Raw genomic sequence first — 6,067 nt, forward strand, 5'->3', positions numbered from 1 at the left:
CACTAACTTTGTCCCAGGACTGTTTTAGGGGACCAGTCCCTAGAGTTTTTTGTTTAGCAGCTAAGAATTATTATGAATTTCACTTTGTTCTTTCTTGGAGGTACCCACATCTCGAAAGCTGGGAATTATCTTAATATTATCACGTAATTGAATCAGGGGTTAAAATGCCTGGAGTTTATGATAGATTCAACAAGGATCTATCAGTGGCTTGGGATTAAAGGACTTACAACAAATCTTGTAAGAGCATAAATGAAAAGTGCAGTGTTGTAAACTGTAATAGAAAGAAATAAAAGTAAAATGTTTTCACAATAAGCAAATACATAAAAGTACGTTGTTATTTCTTGTAAACTGTAATATACCTGGAAAGTGAATATGACCTGGAAAGTGAATATCATCTTCTGTCGCATTCTCCAACATGATGAACTCAATGATATTAATAAATGGGGGATCATTTCTTGGGTTGACAATGACTGGAATATCCAAATCATGCTTCCCATGCTTGTTCATGGTGGTAATCCTAATAGTATCTTCACCACTGAAGTTCCCCTCCCTGATTTATAAATATCATATAATATTAAGAGGTTAAAACTCAAAAGTAAAGGGAAAGTAGTTAAAAAAATTGGTAGAATTTTGAGTACCCGACGTATCTAGGGTTTGCTCACACAGTTGAACCACCTCTTTATGCTTCCCCAGCTGTGTAATAAGTAGGGGCAAATCAGTCAATTTCAATTATTAAACTAACAAAGATTATGAATCACATTCACATACCATGAGAAGAGCCTCTCCTTTCATATTAAGTAGTTTCTCTGAATAGGAGCTTATTGACCTTCATGAAATTGGGATCTAATGCAGCAGCCATTCTACAGTCGTTTAAACATTTTTCCTCATTCTTCCAAGAGCCATGCGTATAGTTGCACGATTGATATAATAGAAAATAAGAGGCTGTATACAAACGCCAGGTGTCTTTGTATGTTGTATTGAACTAATACCCTTTGAATAACATACTTCAGCTTCTGATAAATCTCCACTCTTATAAACCTCGTTTCCCCTGCACAAATCAATTTATTTCAGAAATCAAAACCATATTAGGTTTATACAAATGTAAAATATCAAAAAAAAGGGGGGGAATAAAACAACACCTTTTTCGCCAACTGTCACATGTTTCTTGAGCTGTAGCCTTTGTGTGCACCCTGTTACCAGGTTTATGAAAATGGGACACATTAACACAGCCAGTTCTCAGCTTATACTTCTTCTGATGTGGCCGTTGTCTCACTGCCATGGCAGCACTAGCAAAAGATGTGACAGAAGGTGAATATATAGATTTTCATGTCAAAAAAAAAAAAAAACATACAAGAACAACTAGCGGATCACGAGTAACAGCATGGCGATTGATCATGTTAATAGGAAACATGTTCCCATCTCTATCTATTGTGTTCACTAGAGTCTCATCTCCATCCAGGCATATTTGAGCAACATCAAGTCCAGCCTTCACCAAACCACCCTATAAATAAACATATATATATGTAAATACTAGTAAATAGTCAAACAAAAGTTTACTAAAGTCAACTTTAGGCTACTTACTGGATTGTTTCAGAGATCCAAAATGTAAGATTCAACACCCTGATTTTCAAATTCACGAATGGCGTGTTTTATATCGTTAGCAGCACTCTGTTTACAAAAGCTTGTTGTTAGATGAATTTAAGATATGAAGTTATAAAGTAATACTAAGATTTAGAGAATTAATAAGCACCTGGGAGAAGGCTAATAGCTTTACATATCCGGTTTTGGATACATGACCATTTGGTGTTCTATGAGGAATGATGACACTTAATATAGGAGAAAGTCTGATGAATTCCCGGGGTAGTTTCACCTCTCTAAAACTAGAGTCAATGGCCAACTTTTTTCCATGTAGATCAGAAATATGAACATGCACAAATTTCTATAAAACCCTTTGGAAAGGAATCAACCATTCCATTCCTTCCTACCAAACGTAAATGTAAGAAACTTACATTGTGCACTTTGACTGTAACACTTGTCCCAACATAACCTCTAAGCCTTTGTGCAGCAGCTTCACCACTAATCCCTTTAACTCTCTCTCCATTTATTTCAATCAACTCATCTCCTACATGTATTCCAGCTCTAGCAGCTGGGCTACCCTCAACACAGGACAATAAAACCTGAAACAAAAAATTTTAAATTTTTAAAAATAAAAAATAAATAAGAATCCATAACTGAGGTCTCAGGTTCAAGTCTCAGCATCACAAACCAGATGCCCGGTTTCTGGTTCAGTATTCACAAATAGTCCAGCTCCTTGTACGTTTCCATCACTTCCAATTCTAAAACTTTGGTATTCCTGTACAAATCATTGCCGAAAAGAAAATAGAGTAAGTTCCCCCTTTTGGAATCTAGGAGTAAGAATAAGTTACAAAAATGGTTCCTGTTGTTTCTGAATTTTAGTCCAAAACTGAAAACTCTTTTAGAAACCACAGGGACAATTTTTGTAAAAGTAATGGGAAAAGTTGCACCTTTGAACTGATAATGCGAGTGAAGCGATCTTCAAGAGTAGAAAGCATTCCTTTAATCTTGCTGTATGCGGCATCAGCTGTTCTAAGTGGATGCATTTCCACCATTGTTTGCTGGAGTTTCGAGTCCCAGTCTACAGAAAACACATAAAATTACGTTAAACTTATTGACACTAAATGACATAAAACAACAGAAATGAATCGTACCTTGATGATTAAAAGTTGGATCAGCAAAAGTCTCTCTGATCAAACCCCAAGTCTCTACGAGAGTTCGTTGCACAACATTCACCTGTTACGAAATCAAATTTTACCAAACCCATATAAGCAATAGATTGAACACCTTATCTGCACAACCCAAACAAACTACTAAAAAAGATGATCGAACTGAACACCTACCTCATGCGTATGAGAAGCTGGGAATGCTATTGTCAAGGACTCGGCAAGAGCTGGCGAATCCAAAACAAACAGAGACTGCAGCAGCGAGCCTGATCAAACCTTTAGCGATTGAATCAATCAATTTCTTATTGGATTCAACTGATTCATTCGAATTTTCCTTGGGTAAAGCTTGAGGTGGTGTTGGTACTTTACACTTGCTATGGTAACCATTGAAACTGGAAGAAGATAATCGATACTTATAGGGAAAAGTTGAAGAGGTTGGTGTTTGAGGGGTTTTGGTGTAAATTGATGAAAGGGGTGAAGAATTACTAAGATCGAGATTAGGTTGGCGTAGAGCATCCATGGTAGATACTCTAACTGGGGGATTTAGGGGGTTTGTAGATCGTAATCAAGATGAAGGGATTTATGGGGAATGAATGAACAAGTGTAATGGTTGGATTTAGGGGGATTTATGGTAATCCCTAAAAATCGGACCCAAAAATCTCTATATCGGGTTTACAAATGCACAAACCACGCTTTTTCCTGGTTCAGAAAACCAGAAGGGTGATTAGGGTTTTCTAGAGAGAGAGAGAGAGAGGGAATGCAGAGGTAGAGAGAATGCAGAGCTAGAGACTTAACCCAACATTTATTATACCTGGTAGAGAAGATATAAGGAGGTTTGCTAATCCCTGTCGCAACCATTAATCTTTGTATCCTCACACAGTCACACAGGGAGCAATGATCGATCTCAGAATTCTCACAGGTCTCATCAATCTGGCCCCTCAACCAAGAAGAAATCCGATACTGATAAGAAGAAACGAGGCCTCACAGCGAAACCCTAAGGTTTTTTGAATGTTTCTTGATTTTACATAACAAGATAAAAACAAGCATGGTGTGGACTCACAAGTAAGGATTTAGAGGGGTGAATAAGAGGCTGAGATCATAGAAGCGAAGAATAAAGAAAGGGCAGAGATAGTTAGAGACAACAAGGGATGGCGGCATACGACAACGACAAACTTCATCATCTTCTTCCACTGCCTGGCGGTGTTCGATTCGCGGCGATGACGTGATTAGGGCAAGAGGGAAACAACCATCGAAATAGAGAAACAAAAGGGCAGAGTTGATTGTGAAGATAAAGAAAAGAAGGTAGAAAAGAAAGGCGGGTTTGCAAAATTTTATAGTTTCGTTTCCCCCGTTATCTTCTCAAGGCGTGTTTCCTTAAAATTATAAAGCGACACCTACAGAAGACGCACGTTTAAGATAAAGCGCCCTCCGTGTTTTTAGTTTTTTTTTCTTGAGACACTAATTTAGAGGCACACAAAAATGCGTGTCCACTATCCTTCAAATTTTGGAAGTCTGACATTATTTTTAAGGACGCCCAAAAATGGGTAACGTGAATCCGTGAGTGTCATTGTTTGCGCGTCATTAAAGGCTATTTTTCTTGTAGTGTACTAATCTGTTCTAGAGAAACCCTTCAATCATGGGATTGATTCTAATCTATTCAAAATATGAAAACTGATCATTATCACCAAGATATCATATCAGATATCTAAAATACAATATAATACTATAATTACATACAACATAAATGCAATTGTACGTAATGTCACATGTTAGCGTTGGTACTTGAAGCCTTGTGTTGATGTTGTCATTGCACTGGTGGTTAGCGTGTAAGAGTATTTCAACTCACTAGATCATATGGATTAACCTTACTATCTCATTTATCTAGTGATGTCAAAACCTAATTTCGAAAACCTTGCTTCCAACTTTAGTTCTCCCTAAGATGAGAAATCCCCCCCCCCCCCCCCCCCCGACTTAAGAAATGAATACTTTCTTGAATCCTGGAAATAATCTTCTTCTTTCAAGAGAGTCTGCTATTATATGAATGATCAAGTGACAACATAGTAGAACTAAACTCATTATTCCCCCATTTTAGCATCATCAGAATGCCTAAATTATGATGATTGTAGACGTAACATTAAGTTTTGACATGTTTCTTATTTCAGGATTGTGGATTGTAATTCAATCTTGTGAAGGCCTTAGGATTCAAGGAAATAGATTTTAGACCCTACCGAATGTTGATAATGTTGGTTATGTGATCTAAGCTGTAACATCCCAGAAATATAGTCCAAAAAATTTGTTTTAAATCGTTAAAGAAAAACCCATAACTTATAAAATAACATAATAACATCACATGTCGTGTATCTCAAACATCATATCAAAGTATTGTGTCAAATCCATGTATCAAAATATTAGAGTCTAAAATATCTCAGGCTGAAAATTGTAGTGTGTACCATGCAATCATCCCGAGCTCTTTCCCTTGCTACCTGAAGTACCTGAAACAAAAAATGAAACCGTAAGCATGAAGCTTAGTGAGTCTCCCCAAACTACCATATACCATACACATAAGCATATACTTCAAACATTGGGCCTAGCCTACTACATCAGACCCCGCTCAGAATCAGGCGAATGCGGCATCAGGCCCCGCCAGAATCGTACAAATGCTAGTACATAACAATCAAACACAACGCTATAACTGCTAATCTCAAGGCCCCACCCCAACTCTGCTAAGAATTAGATATGGAACCTCATCCACACTCAGCTAGTGATGGGATACGGGTCCTCGCCCACACTCACCTCCTTACCAGGAACATTCAAGTATCATAAAGACAATAAGTATAACTAAACATGCATTCCTTCCTCGGGCCCCGCCCAACATCAGACTGAAGTCTGGGAAACTTAACCTTCCTCGGGCTTGCCCCAAAATCGGATCGAAGTCCGGAAACATACAATCTACATCGAGCTAACCCCGACATCGGACCTAAGTCTAGAACACATAACATATAAACTACATCGGGCTAACCCCGACATCGGGCCTATGTCCAGACTATGCTAACATACATAAATGGCCCGAGATTTGTGGCTTCAACCCATTCCTACTGGAGGAAAACTCACCTTGCACTGCTGAAGTCCTGCTGTCACTTCTCTGGCTGCTATCTTGCAATTCTCCGAACTGCTGCTCCTTCGGCTCCCTGAGCTATCAGTACCAAAATAACACTTAGTCCCAAAATACCCTCAAAAGTAACACTAGGCCAACCTAGGTCAAAGTTGAAGTCAATGCTCCGAGTTGACTCAACTCGCTGAGTTTCTCCTTCAACTCGCCGAGTTCC

At 38.4% G+C, this 6,067-nt stretch overlaps 1 pseudogene; it reads right to left on the reverse strand.

Annotated features, from left to right (window-relative positions):
- Positions 1-200: 200 nt before the first annotated feature.
- On the reverse strand, positions 201-3,356 carry LOC145003108 (carboxyl-terminal-processing peptidase 3, chloroplastic-like; annotated as a pseudogene).
- Positions 3,357-6,067: the final 2,711 nt, after the last annotated feature.

This window comes from Lactuca saligna, chromosome 6 (genome assembly GCF_052625555.1).
Source record: "Lactuca saligna cultivar CGN05327 chromosome 6, ASM5262555v1, whole genome shotgun sequence".
Lineage (NCBI taxonomy): Eukaryota > Viridiplantae > Streptophyta > Magnoliopsida > Asterales > Asteraceae > Lactuca > Lactuca saligna.